This window comes from Sus scrofa, chromosome 6 (assembly GCF_054392235.1).
Source record: "Sus scrofa isolate SSC_HxYL_T2T_F1_AM1 chromosome 6, Sscrofa_HxYL_maternal_Yorkshire_Landrace_v2.0, whole genome shotgun sequence".
Lineage (NCBI taxonomy): Eukaryota > Metazoa > Chordata > Mammalia > Artiodactyla > Suidae > Sus > Sus scrofa.
This window is the reverse complement of record NC_139388.1, coordinates 144,922,521-144,936,006: the sequence shown is the minus strand read 5'-3', so window position 1 is coordinate 144,936,006 and position 13,486 is coordinate 144,922,521.

Below are 13,486 nucleotides of genomic sequence, written 5' to 3'. Positions count from 1 at the left end.
CCCTGTCTTCTGGCACCTGAGTGTTGTACATCTCACCTGTGACCACAAACTGAAACTGAACCAATGGAATTGAGTTGCCCAGAGTGGAAACACTAACGTTGGCAGTTGAGGGGAAAAACTCTCAGAGGAGGCCCAAGTTACTATGACAGCTCCACTGAAGCGAATAACCACTAAAGGGAAGATTTTAGCATATCCAAGCTGTTTTTCATCATTATGAGGAATTTCTAGAAGGGAAAAATATCAAGAGATTCTTTATAACATAGAAAACTTTTTTTTTTTTCTCAGCATTCCTTCTTGCAAGTTAGCTAAAACCAAACAAAACACATAACAAAACAAAAAAACACTGTGAGTGTTCTGAAATGCCACTGGTTTTATGTGCACTCAGAAATCCTAGTGGACAGGGACGCTTGTCTTAAAAGCAGTAATAGCATTCTATCCAAAATTGTGACAAATATTAATATGTCTTCTGACCTAGATTCAAGGTAACAGCTACACACCACACCCGCGTAGACAAATACAGAAGCTGTAGCTCTTTATCTATTTATTTATTTGTATAATGATTTTTATTTTTTTCCATTATACCTGGTTTATAGCATTCTGTCAATTTTCTACTGTACAGCATGGTCATAGCTCTTTTCATATCAATATCTAGCTCAATTCTTTCCTCTCTAGGAACAGATTTTCTTGAAAAAACAAAATGGAATTTTCCATATCTTGCTCTCCTATTTTGAATTTTCCCTATTCATTTTCTAAGGCCTTGGACTAGGTAAATCAATTGTCAATTTAATTAATTCCTGATCCAAAATTAAATGAAAGTGTTATCTATTTGGGGGTGAAAAAGGTCTAAGTTTTCTTTGAAATGCAGCACCCATATTTATTGAGGTAAAAGATCCGTAAAAATATTTGTGTGCAAAAGAAAGTTAAATATCATTAGTCTTCATTCATCATCTCTCTGATTTCTGAATATATATATATATATATATATTTTATTTTTCTTCATAGGTAAGTGTGGCTCCAAGGTAGATGTTAAGACTAGTTTGTTTCCTCCACATGTAAATATGTGAAAACACATTGAACGCCTGGGAAGGACAGTATCATGCTTCAGTACTCACTTGCAGCAATAAAATACACCAAAAAGAAAGAGATGAACATACATAACATTTATACAAAAGTTTCAGAAATAGAACCAGATTCTTGAACTATTAACTTCTATTCCATTAGGTGACTTGATTTTCTAAAGCTGAGAAGACGACTCATAAAGAACTGTGTACACGTTTCTACCTAGATTCTTTTGTCTTTATGGTGACTGTAAAACTTCTCTAAAAGCATTCTGGAACACGTTTCTTATATTTCCCAGAGAATCTTCAGCTGCTCTAAAAAATATTGATTAACTCATTCTTCAGGCATTAACTAACACTATCAAAAAGTTATAAAAAATATAGTTAAACTCACAAAATTTTTGACTTTTCTGAATAGTACATAATACTTGACAGTGCACCTATACTTTTACACCTCAGTGATTTTAATATAATGAATAATAGACATCTCATCATATTTATTTCTCCATATTAACCTTCTGAGTTAGACAGTAAAAACAAAGTGTTGCTTCTAATAAGAAAACTCAAAGTTTTGTCAAAGGTCTAGGTCACCCAGGTGGGATAGTATTAGAATTCGTCATTTTTCTTTGGGGCTTCATGTAGCATATGTTAAAATAAGACCCCCATGAAAATAGACTGATTAAATTATGGTACATTTTAATCATACTACATCAATAATATTTCTAATTTTTGTTATTACTCATAAATTATATATTAAAGTCTGTAAGATGAAAGATCTCTTATTAGAACTCTCATGATCTACATGGTATGATTTATTGAGAAAAAAATTATCCTCCTATACAAATTAAAGTTCATCTATTGTATAGGTGAGGTATTATTGCAATATTTACAATAAAATACAGATATTTCAAGAATATTTTTGCCTTTAGGTTTCATTCTCAGACTAAAGCTCTGGTCAAGTTATCACTATTTTGTTCACACACGAGGCATTTTCGAATGCCTGCTTTATGGCATGTGCTTTTTTAGGCATTAGAAAAATAAATATATGCCATAAGTCTTACACTCCCAGAGATTCTTTTATTTAGAAATAAAATTTAGAAAAGGCTAAGCCACTATAACATGACCTAAAGTATAGCAATAACCTCAGCTTTTTCCCTGGATACTCTTTTCCTTGCTATAGTCAATAGGCAGTGAACCTACTCAAAATAAATGGTAATATGGCAGTTCTATGCCCCAAACTCTCTAGTGGCTTCTCATTACATTTCAAGTATAAAACCCTAAGTATTTTCTGTGAGGGACAAAGCCATTTATTATCTAATACCTACATTATCTGACCCTGTGTGTCCTGCTGATTTACTGTGCTCTAACTTTCTTTTTATTGTTCCTTCAATATGATAACTACATGCCCAATGTAGATCCTTTGAACCAGCTGGTCATTTGGTCTGGAACACTTTAGGGCAATTTTGCCCTAAAGATTTGCATGGCTCATTATTTCATTTCATTCTGATCTCTTTTCAATGTTACCTTCTTACCTCCTCCTCTGACTGATGATTCTATGTAAAATAGTCCCACACCCCCAATCTAGACACTTCTAAATCTCCTCATTTTTCCATATTTCTTGTCAAATTGTGATCACATTATATACCTAATATTATAATATATATTAAATATAAATTTTATGTTACCTTAACATTTTATATTATAAAAATATACTAATAGATATTAATTATATTTTGTTTATAATGTCTTTTCCTATAGCACTCACACTGCATGAAGGTAGAGAGTTTTGTTATTTTGTTCACTACTAGATCCTTGACACTAAGTCCTAAAAGTTAGAAATATACAACAAACTATGCATTAATAATAATCAGGTCATTATAATGGAAAAATTTTTATCAACAAAGAAATTTTCTTTAATGATTTAAGACAAAGCACAACTATGTCTTCAAACTACTACCAAGTATCATATACAAGAGAAATATATAGATTTGAAGAAGGAAATAGACATTCAAAGATAGCAAGACAGTTCTACTATCCATTGTAAGATGCATACTGCTCTAGTAAATAAACATACTGAACATATGGGAGGTTTTGAAAATATGATAAATTTGGCAGAACTATTAGACTTTAAAAGAACAAAGTAGACAGTCTCATCTCACCCACTGAAATTTTTATACATTCATTACCTGGTAGGAAAAATAAAACTTTATGAGAAACAACAAATGTTCACGATTTTTTCATGTTATGTAAATAGATTTAAGCGACAAATTTTGTTAAACTATGTCCCAAAAGATGAGAACTTTCTATTTTTTACATAAAATCTGTGGTGGATATGTATACTACATTTGTGATTTCTCCCACAAAGTAGGGCTTCTTTTTTGTCATTAAATCTCCACAACATATAGTAAAATATTTTTAGCTAATAGATTCTTAATATATAAATGAAAACATAGGATGGATCTATACTTTTATTTCCAAATAACTTAGAGCTATTTTTCTCTTTATTACTTGAGTTCAGCTACTGGCTCTCCTTTTGCAGTGGCAAGGCATTTTTCACTTTAATTTAGTGTAAATCCTTACTTTCTGGTGCTGTCAGACTGTAGGTAATGTTTTCATTAATCATCAATCATTTTCCTCTTTCTAGTTACATAGGTCTAATATGTAACCTGCAAGATTCTGTACAAGAAAAATGCCCATTATAAGTAAGGTACCAATCTTCTGGATCTATTGCATTAGTGAATGATAGTCTTTGTAAAAAGGTAGGCAATTAGAAAATCTCCAAAATATATTTGGAAGCGAAAGCCATCTTCACTAAGTTCCTAAAATTAAACCTAAAATCTTGAAAACAAATAATGAGGCAATAGTTTCCAATATTCATTGTTCATGAATTGATGTGAGGAAATTTGGCTGATTTTTAAGCAACAAAGTGCTGTTTTTAATGTTTCTCTCTTGAGTGTAGATATAGATGAGAAGTAAATTTATACTATTTTTGGAAAGCCTACCTAATTGGGAAATATTAAGATCCAGCATCATTATGATTTATAATCAATAACAAAAAAATACAGGTTACTCCTGGCATATCTCAAAGGGAGCATAAGTGCACATATATTTGAAGAGGAATCAGGGAGTTGTAAATACTTTGAAGGAGAGGGAGGAGATATTGGCTCAATTAAATAGACTTGTTTCCTTTGTAGAGGGAGTTGAATAGATAGTATTTGCTTCTTTTCTGCTCTTAGTCACTTTAAGAAATATTATTTAAGGATTCAAAAGTTAAAGTGGTAAAAATGAAATACATATTAAAAAGTACAAAGTAATGATATAAAGTACTGTTGATAGCATATTAGTCCAAAACTTTAATAGGTAATAGTAGTAGTTGTGTGGTAAACTTTATTTCCTGTAGGTGGATTTCAAATTCACATTTGTTGACATAACTTTAGCATTCCTACCATTGTGGAAATTTAGGTGTGGACTCTCTTTTTGATTTAAATTTCCTATTATGTAGTACATAAAATTATTTTTCTTCTCCCACCTCCATGGAGTTAACACATAATAAACCAAAGAAATGTAATTTGCAGCAGCAAAGAAATTTGAAAAGTCATAATAATTGTCTCTCAAAGAGACAAAGACATTATAATAGTTTTATCATCTACATGATATATAATTTTCTGTAAGAATTGTCAGATCATCTTTATGGTTTGTGGTATGTGAACATAATGACTTTGAAAGTGTTTGCTATGAACAATAATAATAGTCTCCATTATTGAATGCATAGAATGTATTTGCCATTGTACTAGGCTTTTTAGATATGTTATTTCATTATTCCTTAATATATTACTATGAGAGAATTAATAGCATTCCTGTTTTGCCAGTGCTGTTTTGTGTGTGTGTGTGTGTGTGTGTGTGTGTGTGTGTGTGTGTGTGTGTATTTTTAGTGCTGCACCTGCAGCATAGGGAAGTTGCCAGGCTAGGGGTTGAATCGGACCTGCGGCTGCTGGCCTGTATCACAGCCACAGCAACACCAGATTCGAACCATGTCTATGAGCTATACCACAGCTCATGGCAACACTGGATCCTTAACCCACTGAGTAAGGCCAGGGATGGAACCCATGTCCTCATGGATGCTAGTCAGGTTTGTTGAGCCATGATGGGAATTCCCTACCAGTGCTGTTTTTGGTGTTATGCTGATTTCACCAGAGCTCCAAAGGGTAAGTCAATATCCTAAAATGAGGTACTTAGAGAAAGGAGAAACAAATTTTAAACCTGATATATCTGACTCTAAATCCCTTGATTTTTCCACATTGTTAAACAGAAGGGCTATGTAAATGTTGTATATTGGGGTATTTTGCTATGCTCTCCATGTTTCATTGAGTCTTTAGCAGTACCTTAAAAATACAGAGATTCTCCCTGCTCCTCATTGAAAATGATAAGGTGAGAGAGTGAAGCTATTGCTGTATGTAGTCATTTTGCAAGAGGGTGGGAGTAGGTAACAGCAGAACTCTATAGAACCAAGTGGACAATGACAGCTGAAAGAAAACTGGTGGAGCATCTTGTTCTTATAGAATTGATGGAGCTCATTTAGGGTTGAGCAAGAGCTGCCTGAATGAGAAATTAGCTCATGTTATTCCTAAACTCCACCATGGTCAACTGAGCTAGATTTTGCACTTAAAGCACTTAGGAATTTTGTTTCAGTTGGGTGTAAATCAAAGTTAACTATAAAAAAATGATGTATGTTTGCTGACTAGAGTTGTTGAAGCAAAAGTGTGAAACACTCAATTTTGATGAATAAAATATTTCAGCAATGTCTTGAAGCAGATGCTAGTAAAATTCCACCCTTTAACCCTTTGCCCACCTGAATTCCCTAACACTCCATTAGGTAGTTTCCTGCATTTTGAAAAGTTCTCATCTCGGGCACTTTCATCTCGCTTCTATCAGAGGATTTTAGGGAAATTGCTGAGCCACAAGCCAGATATAACCTGAAAGCAGAGGAAAATTTGTACCCCAGGTACAACTGTCATTCAGTAGAGAGTGGTAGTCAATGGACAAAATTATTTAGCTTTCCTATTGTCTGATTGTCTTGTGTAGTGGTTCTATTTCAGATTTTGAATGGTTTCTCAGAGTGTCCTTGGTAGAAACGAGGTACAGTTATTTATGGCAGTAACTCATTAGTGCACACCATTCATTGGCTTTTCTTGCTTTTCTATCTCATTTTCCAAGTTATTCCTATGTACCTTCTGGTATCATGTTCCAAATAGACTACGTGCACTGAAGTCCTTGTCTTAGGGTCTCTTTTTGGTGAACCCAATCTAGGAATATTATCTGAAGAATTTCCTTAAAAATATAGAGACAGCGTCTAGTAAATGTGTTTTTTTTTTTACATATCGCATTTGATGCTATAAATTGTTTAAACATTGTCCTTCCTAATAGACTACAAACTAGGTGTGGGTAGGTACTACATCTGTTTTATCTCTTCCCTATACCTCTCCATTTTCTAGTCACAGGTATTCCCCCTTGTACCAAGCACAGTAGCTGATCCATATTAGGTATTTCAAAAACTAAGTGAATTTCCCACCTTGTCAATTAACTGAAGTTCCCACCACAACTGTGTGTGCTTAATGTTATTGGATTATTTGATAAAAGGAGTTAATTTGCCCAGTGTTACACTGAAAATTGACACAGAAGATTCTAATGCAGGTGTACGAAATCCATGATCTTTCCACTATGGGTCCTTCTCCAACAGCCTAGATCAGGGAAAAAATTGTCATGTTCTGAGAGTTCTTTTTGAGATTCTAGTTTACTGGCTACCAAAAAGAAGAATGATCATGATTTTCTTACTTTCCTTCTGCACATTCTATGATTTTGAAGTCCTTTTTAACATCTTAATGTTTATCCTTTTGCTGTTCCTTGTGTTTATCATCACTTTTACAGTCAGGTTGTTTTTTTTTTTTTTTTTTTTCCATTTAGATCAGTATGCTGGCTTATTTAAGTGATTGCTTTCCAATTGTGATTTCCTCCATCCTATTCCTTCTTACTTCTTTTTTTATTTAGAGAAGCTCTTTCAGTATTTCTTTTAGAATGAGTTTAGTATTGCTGTACTCTTTTAGCTTTTGTTTGTTGGAGAAATTCTTTATTTTCCCTTCTACTTTAAATAATATTCTTGCTGAATAGAATATTCTAGGTTGCAAATTTTTTTCCTTTCAGCACTTTAAATAAATCTTGCCACTCCCTTCTGGCCTGTAGTGTTTCTGAAGAGAAATCAGCTGATAGCCTTATGAGGGTTCCCTCATAATTAACACTTTGTTTTTCTCTTGCTGCCTTTAGAATCTCCTCTTTAACTTTTGCCATTTTTATTATAATATGTCTTGGTGTGGGCCTATTTGGGTTCAACTTGTTTGGGGCCTTCTGTGATTCCTGTATCTTGATATCAGTATCCTTTAGATTTGGAATATTTTCAGACATAATTTCTTCAAATATATTTTCAATCCCCTTTTGTTTTTCTTCTCCTTCTGGAATTCCTATTATGCATAGATTGGCCCACTTTATATTATCCCATAGATCTCTTATATTGCTTTCATGTTTTTTGATTTGGTTTTCTGTCTGCTGTCCTGATTGGGTGATTTCCATTATTCTATCTTCCAAGTCACTAATTCGTTCCTCTGCATTATTCATTATGCTCTTTGGTGCTTTCACTCAGTTTGCATCTCTGCAAATGAATTTTATAATTTTTCTATGTTCCTCCTTATATTTTCTAGTTCCTTTCTAAAGGAATCTGCATTACTATTCATATCCTCTCTTAATTCCTTGATATTCAGCCTTAATTCCTTCAGTATCTTCATTATCTCCCTTTTGAACTCAGTGTCTATCAGACTGCAGAGGTCTCTTTCATTATTTGATGCTTTAAGTGAATTCTCCTGTTGTTTTGACTGGGAATGGTTCCTGAGCTTCTTCATCTTGCTTATATTTTTCTTTTTCCATGAATTTAGGGAAGCCAAACTATAGTCTTGGAGGACTACTTCTATGCAAGTGCACCCCTTTGTATTTTGTGGGGGGTTACTATTTATTTTTGGTATGGGAGTTTGAATATTTGCTGTCTCTTTCTTCAATGTGAGCAAACTTTTATCCCCAGGGTGCTGAGTGTGTTTCCAGGGAGAAGGAGGCATTGGGTAGGGCTAGTAGTCAGTGCCTAGTTGCTGGGCTCTTAACAGCAGCAAGGACTGCAGGAAGGTGGCACATACTACTTCTAGTTGAAGGGCCTTGGGAAGTGGTAATGAGCCTTAGGCAGATTTTTGAGGTGCCCAGAGCACTTGGCAATGGCTGTGGCAGGGTGTGTGAGTTCCCAGGAGAGTGAGAGCAACAACAGGTACTGTTCAGTTGCAATGCTCTCCTTTGCAGTGTCCTCTGAGGTGATTGGAAATGGAAATGCAAGTGGTGCTTGTTGATGGATGCCTAGTGGTGGCAGGCCATACCCACCTCTGGAGTCAGAGATAACTACAGTGGTTTGCCCCCACCACTTGTGGACCATGCAAGAAATACCCTGTTCCACTTAGCCTAAGCAGGAGGTGCTGCACAGGATGCTTCTAGTTGTAGGGTCTTGGAAGGGATAGTGATCAATCATGTGGGCACTTCCTAGAGTGTTTGCCAGTGGCAACAGCAGGGCAGATGTGTTCCCAGGGGTCTGAGAGCAGCAATAGGTATTGTTTGGTCACAATGCCCTCCTCTGTGGTGCTTTTTGAAGTGAATGGGGATGCAATTGGTGCCTGTTCATGGGCCCTTAGTGGTGGACCTCACACCATGCACAAAAATAAAATCAAAATGGCTTAAAGACTTAAACATAAGCCAAGAAACATCAAACCCCCAGAAAAGAACATAGGCAAAACATTCTCTGAAAGCAACCTTACAAATTTTTTCTCAGGTCAATCTCCCAAGACAACAGAAATAAAAACAAAAATAAACCAATGGGACCTAATCAAACTAACAAGTTTTGCACAGCAAAGGAAACCACACAAAAAAAACCCCACAACTTACAGAATGAGAGAAAATAGTTTCAAACGATGAATGGAGAAGGGATTAATCTCTTTGTTGTTGTAAAATATACAAACAACTTTTACAACTCAACAGCAAAAAACAAAATAAAACAAACAAACAAAAAAAACAGCAACCCAATGGAAAAATGGGCAAAAGACCTGAATAGACATTTCTCCAAGGAAGATATACAGATGGCCAACAAGCACATGAAAAAATGCTCAACATCCCTGATTAGTAGAGAAACGCAAATCAAAACTACTATGAGGTACCACCTCACACCAGTCAGAATGGCCATCATTAATAAGTCCACAAATAACAAGTGCTGGACAGGGTGTGGAGAAAAGGGAACCCTCCTGCACTGTTGGTGGGAATGTAAATTGGTTCAACCACTATGGAAAACACTATGGAGGTACCTTAGAAAACTAAATATAGAACTACCATATGACCCAGCAATCCCACTCTTGGGCATGTATCTGGACAAAACTTTCCTTGAAAAAGACAAATACACCCATATGTTCAATGCAGCACTATTCACAGCAGCCAAGACATGGAAACAACCTAAATGTCCATCAACAGATGAATAGATTAACAAGATGTATATATATGCAATGGAATAACACTCAGACATAAAAAGAACAAAATAATATCATTTGCAGCAACATGGGTGGAACTAGAGACTCTCGTAGTAAGTGAAGTAAGTCAGAAAGAGAAAGACAAATACCATATGATATCACTTATATCTGTAACCTAATATAAGGCACAAATGAACCTTTCCACAGAAAAGAAAATCACGGACGTGGAGAATAGACATGTGGTTGCCAAAGGGGAAAGGGAGGGCATGGGATAGACTGGGAATTTGGGGTTAATAGATGCAAACTATTGCCTTTGGAATGGATAAGCAATGAGCTCCTGCTGTGTAGCACTGGGAACTATATCTAGTCACTTATTATGGAGCAAGATAATGTGAGACAAAGAATGTATATGTGTATGTGTGACTGTGTCACCTTGCTGTACAGTAGAAAGTTGATAGAACACTGTAAACCAGCTACAAGGGAAAAAATAAAAATCATTTAAAGAAAAAAAAGAATGATCAAATTTGACAACATTGAAATCCTGTAGTAAACCTCAGTAGTATTTCATAAGTATATGGGTATGAGCATTATGGCCAAAAAAGGCTTTTATGGATTATACTTATGATATGTCACTCATATGTATGCCCTGGGGATTAAACTGTATCATGTATACAGTTTATTATGAATGATAACATAGCAGAAAAAAAATTATTCATATTTGGTCCATTTCTCACTCTCATTTACATCCCCTAGAATTACTTCTTTGTATTTGGAGAGAGTTACACATTCAGTATTTTTGTAGGAGATGTAGAATTGTATGAGATTTATATTCTACATCCATTTTACAAACTATGACAAATTTATCTATCCAAATAGTGAAAGAGCTAAGGATGTAAAATCTTTAGGGAACCAAACATTTGACTATGTCAAAAATATCAGGAGGATTTCAAGATATTCCTATTAAATATTTTATTTCACGTTAAGTTTAATTACATATGCTTTAAAGTATGTGTTCATTTATAACTTGATTTTCTGATAGTTACTAACCAACTAAACAAATTTTATCTAGGAAGAATATACGGATATATATTAAATAAATACATTTATCAATTTAAATATATATTTTTAATTTTGACTTAATTATATAAGCACTTAAAATTACATGAATAAAATACTAAATTTATTTAGAAACTTTACTTTGTTAATCTTACAATACACTAATAATTCTTTCTAGCCATTACACGTATTTTCAGCATCATCACCTTCATTACCTCTAGAAGCACAGAGTGGCCAAACTTCCAACTTCACCATTATTTCTAATATATTTGAGTTATAACACTTTTGATCCAATGGGAATTGTATCCCAAGTCATAAAATATCATTTTTTGGAATAATTTTGACCTTTCAATGTTGGTCACTGATTCCTCTATTTTTAAACTGCTCTCTAAAAAAAGGCCTTCTTTTCAAAGACATCTCAACTGTGAATTTCTTTACAAATAGCTATTCAATTTCTATGTTTATTTTCCTCTTTTTTATTGCATTACTTCTACAAGTTTAAAAATTAGTATTAATTGAGGTCATTTCTAACTGATGTGCCTTTCCTGAATAAAACATTGCTATTCAGAATACAGTGACTGAGATACTGGCCTTTTAAGTTCAGAATGTTTTAAGAACATAAAAAGGCAATTCTGCTTTTTATAAAGAAAAATTTTAGCAAAAATTATCCTCATATTTGAGTATGCTGACAAATTAGTTTCCTATCTAGAGCAGTCTCTTGGTCCAGTTTCCTGCATTCATAGTGAATAAGGCATTTTCCCCTTTCTAACAAAAAAATTTAAGTGCTGTCATTATCCTCAAATGTAAGAATTTCATACTTTTTAATTTTAAAAGATGAATCCTATAGCTATTTTCACTTTAAATATATATTTTTATGTGCATACATGTGTATATACCTGCAAAATATACGTGTTGTATACTTATGGATAGGTATTTATTTGTAGGAGCAGCAGGAGCCATTTTGAATAAATTTTTGAAAGATACTTCGCTCTGAAATGAAATGGTCTATGAAACTAGATAAAAACAGTAGTGATAATTAACTAACATGGTAGGCAAATATTTATTTAATGTTTACTTCATGATAGAAATTGCTTTTAGTACCATATATACATTATTTTACATATCACATGTTTTACTACAGGTGAGCTTAGCTGATAGAGAATAAAATCATATTTCTCTGACTTAATCCAATCTACCATGTTTTTATTCATTAATTATTCAGTTGTCCTCCTGGAGATAAGGCTTGATCCCTTTTTTGTTTTAATTGTGGCAACCCTCTTTGGGATAAAGTTGTTCCATGGATGAGGAGGTAAATGAATGGTGCCTGTCAAAAAAGTGTGCCATTGAGGTCTTCATTTATAATGTTCAGAAGCGTTAAGGTCATTTGGCCATTGATACCATGGATGTATGCTTATTCCCTATGTAGGTAGCTTTTTTTGTGATACCATAACTAATTATGCAGACAGATTAAAAAAAATATAAATCCTTTTATATATTGTAAATATTCATTTAACAGTAATTATTTGTTTTCGATTTTCTTTTTTTTTTTTTTTTTGTTTTAATGAGTCACTTGTTCGGCCTACTCCTTCTAAAAATAAATGATTATACATAATCAACAAAACAGAGCCATATGAGTCAAACTTTTATAACTCTGGTTCCTGAAGCAAAACAGATTTCCAGATAGTATCATAGATAGCAAAGCCATTTTATGCTTTTCTTTCCTCCTGTTTCTCTGCCATCCCCCATCTAGATGAAGAAGAACTGATAAGAATGGTGTCCTTTCATGAAAAACCTATTGGATAATTTTTTTTATTAGTTATGCTTCACTTTTTTGGATTCGCTCAGTAAAAATTATGACAAAAATCTAATCAAAAGAATATTAGAAGGAAACTGTCACCCTCTTTTCCATAAGATGTAAAACAATTGCTAGTGTTTGTTCTGCAATGATTTACTCTATATGTAAGTGAATGGGCAAGCAGAAAAGCAGTTTTCTGATGGGTAGGGATGATAAATATTCATAAATATAGTTAATACTAACACATTTTCTTCTCTACTACTTATTCTACTTATTTCTATTTGCTGGAGTGGTAGATATATTAAAATATTAATTTTCCGCTTTACTGGAATGATTTCAGAGTCAAGTGCCATTAAAATTCTGAATGTAAATATGAAAAAAGAGGATATGGCTCACTCTACTCTTCATTGGGCTTTTAAACTATTTATTTGCTCGTTTTTTAAAACAAGCTACTATTTCAAAAATATATTGCTTTGCAGACATATGCATAGACCAGAAAATGTGCCACGATCTTGTGAAATATGATCTGTGACTCAGAAAGCATTGGATAGTCCCCTACCATAAGCTTATAAAATAAAGGACAGCTTTTTCAAGACAGGGCAATATGTGATGATGGTCAAGGCCACATTTCACTGCCCTTAAGAGGACTTCTGCACTCTTCTCTTTTTTAAGCTATTATGTATTTCAATTACAGGGATAGGTTGAAAAAAAACACCACACAGGGCAACTCTCTGTGTGTGAAGCAACTGTACAACCCTAGCAGGCTTAAAGCACTGGCCAAAAGTAGGGTGAAAAGCTCTGATGAAAAGGTCTGTCGTTGTCACTGGCCAAAGCGTATTATAAATTATGGATTATGAATTTAACCTGACGTGAAGGAGATTTCATGATTCCCATCCCTTTTTGTTATCCTTTATGATTTTTCTTTTCTTCATTGTTATATCTATGAAGATATAAGATATCTTGTTGGATATAAGACCATGTAG